Source organism: Mycteria americana, chromosome 8, assembly GCF_035582795.1.
Source record: "Mycteria americana isolate JAX WOST 10 ecotype Jacksonville Zoo and Gardens chromosome 8, USCA_MyAme_1.0, whole genome shotgun sequence".
In the NCBI taxonomy this organism is placed as follows: Eukaryota; Metazoa; Chordata; class Aves; order Ciconiiformes; family Ciconiidae; genus Mycteria; species Mycteria americana.
This window is the reverse complement of record NC_134372.1, coordinates 39167849-39181492: the sequence shown is the minus strand read 5'-3', so window position 1 is coordinate 39181492 and position 13644 is coordinate 39167849. Positions and strand designations below refer to the sequence as shown.

The following is a 13644-nucleotide window of genomic DNA, read 5'->3' as shown; positions in this document are numbered from 1 at the left end:
TTCAGACCCACTTTGGCAAGCATTAGGTGCTGTCTATAGCTCGTCCCTCATATCTCTTGAGCAGCAATATCTTCAAAGAATTCCATCAAGGCAGCAAGCCGTGACCTCCACTTCCTGACACTGTGTCAGCCCACCATAATCAAGCTGGGCTTTTCTGAGTAGTCTTCCATTTGATCTCTGAAAAAATTATTTCTAAGACTTTCCCACCAACACATGTCAATCTTGGTGGGCTGGCGCACATGGGAGCTTCCCTGGACAGTTAGGGCAAAGGTAGCGCGTCGGCGTACGCGAGGCTGCAGGCAGCTGCTCCCAACTGAAGCACCTTGGCAAAATTCTTCCTCAAGACGCCTCGTTCCCCTCCTTGCTCTTGGGCAGGGGTGGATATTGCCCAAATACCGAGAGGGAGAAAGGGCTCTGCCCCTGCCTCATGTGACTTAGAGCATATGCCCAGTGCCCAGCAGGGTTAACAAAATGAGAGGGGAACAGCAGCAACCTAATAAATCTTTATGAGCTTGAATGTGTGTCCTGGTCTGCATTCCATTAGTGACTGCTTATTTAAAAAAATAAATTAAAATAACATATCTCAGTGACACCTGGACACCAGCCAGTCCTCATTTTCTGTCCCAAAAGGCTGATTCCTTAGTCAACCAAATATTCATATATGAAAGACAAATCCAAAATAAGGGTTGTAGATCTTTTGGAAAACTCATCCCAGTTTCCAAAAATAATTCTTAGAATCATAGAATGGCTTGAGTTGGAAGGGACCTTTAAAAGTCATCTCATCCAACCCCCCTGCAATGAGCAGGGACATCTTCAACTAGATCAGGTTGCTCAGAGCCCCGTCCAACCTGACCTTGAATGTTTCCAGGGATGGGGCATCTATCACCTCTCTGAGCAACCTGTTCCAGTGTTTCACCACCTTCATCATAAAAAATTCTTCCTTCTATCTAGTCTGAATCTACCCTCTTTTAGTTTAAAACCATTACCCCTTGTCATATCGCAACAGGCCCTGCTAAAAAGTCTGTCCCCATCTTTCTTATAAGCCCCCTTTAAGTATTGAAAGGTCACAATAAGGTCTCCCTGGAGCTTTCTCTAAGCCTTCTTACAAGGCAGGTGTTTCTTTTAAAAACATCTTTATTGTGCTTATTAATGCAGCTACATAAAATCTGAGTTTCTATTTTTTAAAGAAAATCTTGATGGCTGTTTTCAGTAAGAAACAAAAAAAAAATATTTTCAAGGTTCCTACAAATGGGAAGTTCTGGGTGAAAATCTGGGATTTCAGTGTTGCATTAGGTTTTTCTTGTAACACGCAGTGTCACTGGTACAGCATAACATGTATTACATTACAGTAGTTTAAATAATTTTTTTTTTTTTTTTTTTTTTTTAGGTACCAAGGTTAGGCATATTGTTATTTTCTGAAATACTCCTGAGGTTTTAGAAGTTTAATAACTTCTTTCAAAAAAATGTAAACATTAACTCTTGTTCAGATATACTTGGGAGTAATTTTTATTTGTTTACATTTGTACTAATTTTTGTTTAAAATAGTTGTGAAGTCTGTTGCATTGGGACAGAATCTGATATGACATATCACTATGCATTCTTCCTAAGAAGTGGTGTAAAAGTATGTTCAATAACAATAAAAATACCTTTAAAACTGATGTATTTTGAACAATAATTAGTGTTTCTAACGTTATATTCTTCTGAAGTAAAAGATGATTTATTTTCCTGGAAAGTTTTGCTAATGTATCAGCTCATTTGTGGGGGGAAAATTCTATTAATAAATTATTACAGAATTCAAGATTTCTGAAAATGTTTTTCTATTTAGGAATTAGTAAGTCAGCTAAATCTTATCTTCAGAGTAAATTTGTAGTGTCAGAGATGGACAAAGGTTCCTTAACATCAGTGAGAATACTTGATTTGTGCATAGATGAATTCCCCACCTTCAATTATTTTTCAAGTTCTGACTATTTTTAAATGCTTTTAAGCCACCGAGTTGGCCTTCCCCATTCTACATCATTAGGAGACCACGTTAGGACCATACATTACTCTCATCCTTCGTAACAGCCATTTAACACAGAACAGATCATACTGTTCTGCTTCAGAGACAAAGGTCCAGCCTTAGCCGATGTGGCTGTGTGTGATGATGCAATAAAAACCACACCATTTTCTGCAGTAAATGAAGAACCAGTGAGGCTAGTACCAGCTCCAGTTGCTTCTGACTCCTTAGGCAACCAGGCACCCTTCCACCAAAAGAATCAAGAGGGGTGGATTCAAGTTACTCCAGAGCAAGGCTCGGACTGCTCTGATCCACAGCGAGGGCACTGACCTACTCCTGCCTCCTGCTTCTGTCCCAGGAGGGTGTAATGCACGAGCTCTGGCTAACTTGAAAACTTGCCAGGCAGTAGTTGTTCAGCCTGATCAAAGAACACAGTACATCACAGGGCAACAGGCAAACTGGAACATCTATTTATTGAATTAAGCCACAAAACAGAGGAGATTTTGTTCACTTGCTTAATCTGAAGTTTCAAACTGGCCTCAAGTCTGAGCTATTTAAAATACAGTTCTCTGAATTTCAAATGATAATTCAAACAAGGAGATTCATACAGAGGGATGAAAACCATTTAGGTGCCATTAGCTCTTTTCCCTCCATCATTCTACCTGCAAAGAATTAAACAAGGGGAAGAGAGGGATGAAGAGGACAGGAAGAGTCAGGGTACAGTAGCACTATAGTTTTGTTTTTTTTTTTAACCTAAGTTCTTACGAAACAACTCCACTGCAATGCTGCCGTTATACTAAAAGTACGTACTTGCCAAGAAACAAAGAAAAGCTGCATGGCTGTGTTTGTCCCTGGAAAAAGAAAGGAACGCTTCTCTTGCCCTACAGAATTTTGCCCTTATATCTTCCCTTGCCTTTATTTTCATTATAATCTTTGTCTCCCTGCAATGTCTGAGATTTCTGTTTAATCTTTCAATTACTCCCCAATATCCATTGTCCCAACTCTCTACACTTCTCCTGCTTTACATGCAACCCATGTCCTGCAAGCATGTGAGGAGGCCAAATACCAGGCATCTTGGCACAAGCTAGTACTTTACACCTATTCACAAAGAGAAAACATTCCTCTTTTCTTAAGGAAAAAGAAAGGGGAGCAGAGCTCCACCGACTACTCATAGCAAAGAGATGAAGTAATGTTTACACTCACCCTTTCTAAAACATGTCTGGTCCTTTAATAATGATCTGTCAAAGCTGAAAATTAAGAGCAGCCTCCAGTACAGTGAATCTATTATTATTAATTATTATGCATACTGTAGTTATTTCCTTAGGTCCTGTAACTGTCTCCATTGCGCTAGCTGCTTTACATCCACAGAACAAGAGGGTTTCTGCAGGCAAGGTACAGCCTGGTGCAGGAGATGGCTGCACCCAGGCTGGCCTGACGTTGACAGCCATGAGTGCAGCACAGCGGCACCTGAGAGGCTCTCAAAGTCCTCCAGAAGTTTAGTCCCAGACCCAAACCCCAGAGCTGCCAGAGAAAGAGCAAAGGAGTCAGCAGAGAGCACTGAGGCAGCCTTGGAGAAAGGGTCTCCAACAGGGAAGGTCAGATGGGCAATGGCAGCTCTGGGCCACCTGGGAGGGCATGATGCCAAGCACAGAGCAGGAGCAGCATTTGTTACAAGGAAGGCTCAAGTAATAAATGAGGTTGGGACCCTCCACCCTGGACTGTCGCTGTTGGGTCCAGACATCCTCCTTCAGACACTAACCCAAACACCATGCCCTGTGGAGAGCAGAGCAACAGAGTCCCCCACTGCTGCCCTTGCCAGCGGGCAGCCCTCCAGACAGAGGAGGGTGGTAAGCTCAGCCCAAGAAGCAGCACTGAGCAGAAGAGCACGGAGCAGCTCCACCAGGCTTTGGCTTGGCACGCAATAGGGAATTTTTTCTTCCTCTGTCCTCCTCCGCCAAAGAAGCTACCATGACCAACAAGCCAGAGTCATGGCAGAGGAAGATCTTTGACCCAAAGCGTGAGGGTTTTTACCGTCAAAGTACCCTTTTATTTCAGAATTGCTTCTTATGAGGGAGTTACCTGCTATAAAATCATGAGCTGTATTTAAGGGACAGTAAGCACTATGCTACTCCTCAAGATTTAACAGATTATTTTTGAACTTAAACCAAATTCTCATTACCATTTTAATATTTTATCATGCTCTAAAATCAGATACTTTGCACACATGAACCTGGTTAAGGCCTCCTGTAGGCACAGGCAGCATTAGCTCATTGACTTGCACAGCTGAGGATGATGTGCTCTAGGCATGATAGAAAGCAACCTAGTAAGTACAAAATTTCTCAGTTAGGAAACCTGCAGTAGAAATATTTACCAGTGCCTATTTGTCCTTTTTCAGCTCTGAATTTTCAAGCCACTAAGTCAACAAAAATGATAATATACGATATAGTCTCCTTAGATCATAAGACAGATCCAGCCTCTTGTCCGAAGAATTTACAGTGTAATCATCAATTACATACCTTGTTTTTAACATCACCAAAACTCACAAGTTACCATTTTCACATAAAGCACCATCCATGAACAGAGATCAGTCCAATTTTTTTTTAATGATCAAATTAATACCCCATCAGAATAATTCCTCTTCACATATTGCCACAAGTCCATCCTCCCAAGGATCCTCCCAATATCCTTCACATATTTCCACTTGTCCATTCTCATAGACGCTCAGACCAACAGGACAGCAATTTATTCTCACCAGAGAAAAAAACCAAACAAACACGTACCTGGGAGCAGCAAGACCTCTGCCCAGGGAGGAGAGCCAGGGGCAAAGCAAGGCAGGCAGGGACCTCACAAGCAACACAGTCCCACAGTCTCTGAGCAAGCAGAGCAGGTCCAGTGGCATTAATCGGGGTCAGCCACAGTCCTGCACTCACCAGACAAGTTTGCAGTGATGAGGCAGGTCCAAGGTCAAGCCAGGAAGGCAAAGCAAGGCAAGGTCAGGGTCAGCAATGCACACAGCTAAGTACCAGCACACGCACAATGTAGCTCAGGCAGGGAACTGAGCTTAAATGCAACCCCTGAGCAAAGGGAGAAACCCCCAACAAGCTTTCTCGCAGCTTTTTTTCACACCAGCCTGATCCAAGATTACACAGCTGCTCCGTATCAGAGCTGGCCTTGATCACAGCCGGGGGATGGGGAAGAGGTTGCAGACCCTGCTGCCACACTCAACACCTGACATCCACCTCCTGGTGCAGAGAAGCAAGCCCATAGTTGCACAGCCCTCTCACCTGTCTCTCCTGCTCCCATCATCACTACAACTGTGTTTCTCAAACAACCTTTTTCTCTATTGCATAGACTTTCAGTACAAAAATGTATTAAGCGGGATAGTTTTTGCATTTGTATTGCATACCTGCTGGCTGATTTTTTGAAAGCAGACTGACTGGTGCAACAAATATGACTGTGAGTTTATCAATTACACTGAAGAGATTGCACAGAGGGATTCTTATCCGTATACTTTGTTAGGTATATGCTCATGTTAATGGCAAATTTGTCAAAGCAAGAATTAGGCCAACTGATGTTCATGGGTATTGTAGACAAATATAAATAGGATTAGCTAGTCACATTTAAAAAATAAAAAGACAGCATTAATTAAAAAATAAAAAGACAGCAATAATTAAATATGAAAGGCATATTCTTAATATCAGCCTGATCTTAAAAAAAAAAAACACAACACCCTAGTTCACATATGCAAAATTAAATTGTATTCTCCTGTATAATAGTGATTTGCAAGGGCCTATGCTCCACAAATACATTGCAGTATCTGAGAAAGCCTGCAGTTACACGTTTGACTTTTATGAAAAGCACAACCATATTCTCAGACATCGACTAGTAGAAAAGCAACATGGACAACAAGCCAGGTTTTATTCGTGGGTCAGGGTAACTCGGTAGAGGAAGGTGTCTCCTCCAGCATAGCCCCCAGGCAGGCACTGCCTGAGCACAGCTGCGAGAGAGCAAGGCAATGCTCAGGTGATGCAAACCAGCCGAAACAAGGGCACAGGCACCAGCCTGGTGCCTCCATTTGTCCTTGGCAGCAAACTGAAATTTGAAACACGCAACTTGGAAGAGATTTCTGCCTACTCCTATTTTCTAGTATTGAAGGAGGGTTTTTGTTCAAAGAACATGGACTTTGTTCAAACCTGACATTTCTGCAAAGCTGTACATTGTTGTGGTCTTGAAAAGAAATAGTTTAAAAGGCTAAAAGAAGATATTCCTTGCCAACTGGGATTTATTATTATGTGTTTTTAAAAATATTGTCTGAAAGCCTGCTGATAGGCTTGTGGTTATAAGAACTGAATAGTTACTATAAATGATACAAATGACCATATAGAGTACACTGCTCCAGGACAGATACCAGTTTTGCATAGTTAGGCAGACATCTGTAGACCTATTTCAAATTATCCTCTCATTAAAGTTTTTGTACCACTGCTCCCTCCTTAACAGCTCTGTGTTATTAAACTGAAAGTTGGTTGAGCACAATAAAGTAGTGAATTTAAAATATGTAGTGAATGTCATGTGTCACAGTCACAACCGCTTATTAGCTGACAGTCAAAAACTTCTCCTGGCTAAGCCTTTCCTCAGGATAAACTCAAGAATCTTAAATTCCCCCATCACTACATCTTGCAGTTAGAGCATTCCTGCAAGCACTGCAGAGGACGAGAGATCAGCACAGGAGGCTGCGCCAGCCCTTCTGCCCTGAACTCACCACTCAGATTCACGTTTCCTCCTCCTCCTGCCTGGACGAGCGGACCTAGGCCAGGGTTTGCTCTTTTCCAAATTGTTCACGTTGGCCACAGTCATTGCCCCACTTGCAACGCATATTTTACGTTGTTTAACTACAGACTCTCTTTCAGTAGAAGTTTTCCGGTTTTTGATTGTGCATGCGAGCTAAAGAGCCCACCAAGGTTTTAAGGACAAAATGTATCGAATTACCTAAGACAATTTCAACAGACTCCGAGCAGTGGTGATACAAGTGTTCCCTCAAACCAAGCTTTTATAATTATAGCTAGCCAGATGAGGATCACAGAGAAAGCCTTCCTGCTGTTTCCGCCCTGTGAGGTGTCAGGTTCAGCTCTGGAGCTGCCGCTGTGCAAGTACAGAACACTCCTGAAACTTCGAAGGAAGCACTCATGAAATACCTCTTCCCAAAACAAGACCCATTCCTGCAGTTTGCACATACAGGTATGTGGTAATGGACAAAATGTCTAAGAATACATGCAGGTTATCCTGAGTAAAAAAATACTGTTTGTTTTAAAATCAACCTACCTTGTATCGGTTTACAGGCAAAACACTCTCTACTAGCAAGTGGTTTTGTTAATACAGTTATGTCTGCAGTCTGACCTTTGCTTGCATAGAGCCTGACTTGAAGAGAACAATAAAAGCCTTCTACAATCACCATTGCGGGGGGAGAACTCAAATTCAGTTGAATAGTATAGAAGTCGGCATTCTTTAATCATATGATTCAATATACAAAGCAGACCACACTTTAAAACGCTACAGAATTGTACAGGCCAAAAATAGAAAGCTAAAGTGATCACATCTGAAATTCTTTATGTTGATGTATGGTCACCTTCCAGCTGACAAACATTTACCATCAATGTCTGCTGTATCAAGAGCTGGCAGACTAAAAAAAAAAAAAAACCACCCCACAAAAACCCAGAAAATAAGTGTCACACTAGCCCAAAGGTGAAGACTTACAAGAACAAAAATTTAGTATATAGCCTTTGTTTGCCATTTTACTCCTGAGAAAGATTTCTAGTATGAACAAGTCAGCAGGATGTACAGATTGCTGCACTGTTATATTTTAAAGAGTTCTTGTGAACTGGGGAAGGAGCAGGGTTTTTTTAATTTTTTTTTCTTTTTTTTTAGAAAAAGAGTAATTTCATTTTAGTACAACAGTCTCTGAAAGATAATTAATATGTGATTGCTAATAAAGAGCCTTGGTTCAAGGAATACAGCAAAGATGATCTTATGAAAACAAAGGTATACCAAGTCCATAAACAGCACCCTGCTCCTTCTAAAAGTTAATGGTGTAGCAAGGCTGGATGGCATATGTAATTTTTGTCAAATCTATTTCCCTGTGTGTCTGGGGAAAGAAACCCATTGGAAAAAGCTTTAATAACACAGCCAAATGCATATTTGCATTGTAACAGTAAAACAACTATTTTAAGAAATGTTATGCTTTTTTCCTCCCAAAAGTGTAAATCAAAATGATTTTTGGAAGAACTTGGTCTTGTGCTTCTAGGTACTGCATATACAAATACAGTTAAAAAAAAATCCATAGGTCCCTGCCAGATATTAAGTATATATTGTCAACAGATGGTTTTGATAAAACCAGACCCAGTCTTTACACACAGCACTTACACACTCAGTACCAGCCTGGCCCCTAATACATTTCTATCTTTAAAGTATGAAAGATAAAAATTTTGATATGCATTTTGTACACAGGGAAGAGGATAGCTAAATAAGACATTCAAAGCCACAGGGGCAGCAATCCCACGTTCCAGCCAGCACCATAACCACCCCGCTGGTCTGCTTTTCCACATAGGAACACTTCAGCATTGTTGTCACCACAGTTTATTATAACTAGTCCACTCGTCACTACCAACCTCGCAGGGCGTGATTTCTAATCAATGTGAATTAACCTTTCCATTAAAGTTGCAGGTCCAGCACTCAATCATATAAAAGCACCCATCCTGACATATATGCTCTACTGTAAATCTCCTTTAATGAAGCCCACCTAGCTCCCTGGTACAGCAATACCAGGAGCAGAGCCCCCAGGCATCCTGAGAGGAGAAGTACTGTAAAATGAGTTTTCCAGAGTGACTCCCACCAAGCAAGACAAAGGTACTGGGTAGCCTCTACACGGCAATCAATGAAAACACACTTGTGTTAGAGAACTCAAGGCTGGCCTGACTTCACTTTGAAACATGAATGTGCCCATGTATACCCATCATAAGGGGCATGCATGTTGATGTTGCTGTTTTCTCAAGCATGTTTGAAGATGCAGTCTGTTTACTCTTTCTACAGAAAGATAAGTTTCTTTAGAGCTCCCTCTATTGTAAAACAGAAGAAAAAAAAATTTTTAATTCTCAGAGCAATTTACCCAAGGACTGATCATTTTTATACAGGAGACAAAAACAAGTTATTAGAAATGTAAAAGTAAGAGTTAAATTAAATTCTCTCAGGAGCTAGTAACCACAAGGGAATATGTAATTTTTGTGTTAAAAAAAAAAAAAAAGAAGAAGAGAGAGATTTGAAGCTCTGGGCATTTGTTTGTTTGGTTTTTAATTTTAAGTTTAGAAAATTGCAGTAGGGAAGCCAGAGGCACTTCAGCAGCTGTTCAAACTACCCTCTTTCCACAATTTAAAAAAAAAAACCTTTTCTCAGTGGCAGACTCTGACCATACTGGGATAAGCTCAGGTTTGGTATTCCATTAATTTTTTGTGGGTCACAGTAGGGATGACTATGACCCCATGTTTGACGTAGATGGCTAATTCAGACTAACAATTTGAATGAAATGTTAGCAAAGTCCTGAGAACACTACAAGTATGAGCAATGAGTGTATTGAAGTGGACTGAGTAAGTCAAACCAGACCAATATGACAAAACCCAAGTTGTGATAGTAACTGATGTGACATTTTAAAAGGACCACAAGATACGTAGTTCTGTACTAAAGGCAACAGAACAGAGATACCACCCTGAATGTGAAAGTAGCTAAAGCATGGCTAGCAGTAGAGCATAAAAAGTCAGCTGGATCGGAAGAGATTTACTACGTAATATACATTGATACATAACATTTTTAACCATGGAAGTTAAAAAAAAAAAAAAGTAATTTTATGTGGATTTATGCTGTACACAGAGATTGACCATTTTGCTCACTCAAGCCTACCTTCTGTGTCGGTATGTTTAAGTTTCGCAAGCATGTAAGGAAACCCAGTTCAAGCGTGCTTAGCTCGTTTCTCCCTCTGCTCATCAGGTAGGCTTCCCTACCAAGCAGAGAGTTGAACCTACCCCATCCCAAATACTGCCTTCCACCCATTTTCTCTCCAGAAAAAAGGAAGACCAAGAGTATCACCACCTTTCCTAGGAGTGGGACAAGGGACAGGCACACTTTCAATTTACAGCTGTTAAACTAGAAGCTTCTACCTCATATCTCTTCCCAGGAGAAAAAAAGAATAGCTTTTTCTTCATCCAAAAGCCTTCTAGGACAGCCAAGGTCTGGCAACAGCTCCTACCGTGTTCCCCAACCAGGTACACACACAGACTGAACACCACCATGTACCCATACAAAACTTTAAAAAGTTAAAAAAACTTTAAAAACTTTTAAAGAGTTCGCTATTCCAGCTGAATTTAATGTCTGGTGAACTGTTATAACAGTTACCACCCAGATTTATGAAGGTAAAAGGGGGAACTGAGAGATACTATCATTCACTACTACCTCATGGCCACAACAAAAAAAATGTGAAGGCATGACAGAAAACCTGTGTGACGCCACGGAGCAGCACTGGCACCGCAGTGCTGTACCACCTGTTTCCACAACACACAGGAACATTGCACTTAAGATTTGGGTCCTGCAAGCACAGTCCTAAAGGGCTGTCTGGTATGGGCATTCGCAAGCATGCTTCGTTACATGGCAGATTCACCAGTCACAGATCACTTTTTGTTTCACCTTCCACTACAAGCTCAGGGTTCAAATGCTCCTCAGTCATTCACTCAGACACCATACTGCTCATTCTCTGATTAGAGGCCATTAGCCCAGACCCATTCTCACTCTGGGAAACACTGGGGCAGAGCCCCAAGAACTGGGGAAGGGGGATGCCGGGACCACACATGAACTGTCCAAAAGAAAAAGCAAAGGCCAAAATAGAAGTAGTCTCTATTTCTCCAAAAAGGATGACTCTGGAGATTACAGTGACTCTTCCAGCTCCCTGAGCTTCCTGTGGTGGCCTGAGAGGCTGCGAGTGCCCCTCTCGGCAGTGGTGCATCGCCACTGCCACCCTACAAGCAGGGAGAGCAAACAGAAACCCTCACTGTCCCCATGGGGCCAAATTTGACTGGAAAAGCAGCATTAATGTTTCTGGTATCCCCAGAGTAATGCAAGCATGTTTATAACAGGGAAATAATTAGCACATCAGAGCACACAGTGCAAATTAGCATTCAGGTGCAACTTGATTTTAAACAGGAATCAAATAACATTATACAGCAAGGGTCACATCTCCAAAACCCACCCCACCTGATTAAGTTATAGGGATATTTACAAGGGTGTAAACAAGCCAGCTAAATCTTTACTCTGAAAGCAGCTCATGCATCAGGTTCCACCACTGCTGTGAAAACTTGATGCTGCTGCATCACTGTGGCTGATGTATTGCAGTGCACCTCCGTAAACTTAGGTGAAAGACACAGGAAATGAGGTGAATGCAAACATTGTGGAGAGGGTTGAGATTTTTTCTCTTTGCCTTGGAAGAGACACAAATAGCTGAAGGCTGGAGGTCACTGGAGCCCCCCAGCAAGTCTTTGTAATAATAGACAGCAATCTCCAGGTCTGCAGGTGATAAGCTATCGTTTTTCAGAAATATTTTGTACACCTCCTGCTGAGCTTTTCTGGCATTCAAGGGACAGATCAATATTTGGTATCTTCACTGCGCTTGAAGTGCTATTGTTCTTTGTATCTGAAAACAGAGTAACAGTTCAGATGTTTATAAAGGTAGCCAGGGCAGCGTCAGAAGGAATGTGAACCAGAAATAAACTAAAATATATTAAAACAAGTAAAAAAAAAATTTTTCAACCTCAGGTTAGTCCATAGGGTTCTACCAAATCAAAGAAACAATATAATATTTCTTGGGCAACACACAGAGCAACTGTCAAGTGGCCACAACTAGAAGCCACTGTTTCCCCTAGTGAAATTATATCTAAAAATTGGAATACTCAAGTGAAGCCAAAGCAAAGACCATAAATAAGTTTTTTTTATGTCTTCAGACAGTATTATTAGAATGGTGTTTTATAAATTAAAGAACAAGTGTATTAGAAAGGCTTACATATTTCCCATGTTATAGCTAATGGACTTTGGGAACTTCTCTCACTTTTGAATGAATGAAGGCTAAGCCAGGTTACATATCTGTGTGCATGAGGTATGTTTAGGTGGAGTAGAGAGAAGAACCACCAACCATGCTTATCTGTGAGATCAGAAAATCAAAATAATTGCCAGTTCTAGAGGATTTTTTTTCTCTAAAAAAAAAACAAACCCAACATTCAATTGCTTAATTGTTTACTTTCTAAAATGTCTGTGTTGCCTGAAGAAATTTAAATCTGCAAAAGCTATTTTGCCTATATCTGTCTTTAACCACTCAGCACTGGGCTGCACCACTCCAGAGTAAGAAGCTAGAAATGGAGATCAGGTATTTCTGTGGTGCAACTCTCCTTATTTAAAGGGAACATATCCAAACCCTACTCCTCTGATACACATACCCAGTGCTAATAACAACAAACAGCCACTTACCGTACAAATCCCAAGTCCACCTATTATAGTCAGGCCTGTGTCTCAGGAAATCCTCTCTCTCTGCTTCTGCCCAGAACCTCTTCCCTTACCTCCTACCTTCTCTTCCCCTGCTGTGCACTCCCACCCACACAGCTGCAGCTCGGCAGTCCCTGACCCCTGTATGCTTTCCACCACTCTCAGAGAAATTCTCCAGCAACCCCCCAGTTGACTTCAGGTCATCCCATTGCCTCCAGCTCCTTATTGCTTTCTGCTATGACTCTAGAAAAGGCTTTTCATTTATTTTTCTGCTTGCTATGAAAGAAAGCATTTACCCTACTCACCAGCATTAACAAGGCCTATGATTGCCCACATGTCAAACAGCTGTGGCTGCTATAGTCCTAAGGATACAGAGACAGAATTAAACTAAATGGAAAAAAATGCGATTCACAAAGTGACTGTAGGCTGACTGCCCCATCACTGTTCCCTACGTGCCCTCTGCAAGCACTCAAAATCAGACTCTGGCTGTAGACACACGTTTTTGTTTGCTGCTGTACTAGGGAAGGAAAACATCTACCTGCCAGCATGCTCCAGGCTCTTTGTTATCATACTCCATAATACATTTTGTTCACTTGCTGTTGGCAAAAGCACCCACATTTTCATTAATGTAAAGTCAAAAGCCAAGTTGTTGGAAAAAGAAAAACGCCAAAAACCAAGACAAGCAAGGGGTTCTGCACATCCCAGGCCGATCATCGAACTACGCTGTACTGTCTGGGCTTTCTGCAGACAAAAATGACACCAAAAATGTTTCTGTTTCTTTAGTAATGTGTAGTTGCTACAGCAACAATGCTATCACCTTGTCAGTCAGCACCCACCACTCAGCCTCACAGTTTCACATGGCATTGATAACAATCTGGACTTGGCTCTAGTCAGCAGTAGCTTAAGTTGTTTTAGAGATGTGGCACGACTATGTATAAAATATAACCATATATAAAAATTGTTACAGGCCTCAGATCTGAGGACTATAATAAGTATGTAACTGTACAGGTCAGCCTTCAGTCTCAGGATCCACTGTAGCTCAGTCTCCTAGGCATCCTGTTCCTTGTGGTACAGCAGGAATG

The 13644-nt window shown here is 41.4% G+C and overlaps 1 long non-coding RNA gene across 1 annotated transcript in view; it reads right to left on the bottom strand.

The window, feature by feature from the left end:
• LOC142413997 (uncharacterized) overlaps positions 1-12899 on the bottom strand; it is a 55605-nt gene extending 42706 nt beyond the window's left edge. The window contains exon 1 of the long non-coding RNA XR_012776955.1: positions 12868-12899. This is a non-coding gene — a long non-coding RNA (uncharacterized LOC142413997). The remainder of the gene's footprint in view (positions 1-12867) is intronic.
• Between the last annotated feature and the right edge of the window lie 745 nt (positions 12900-13644).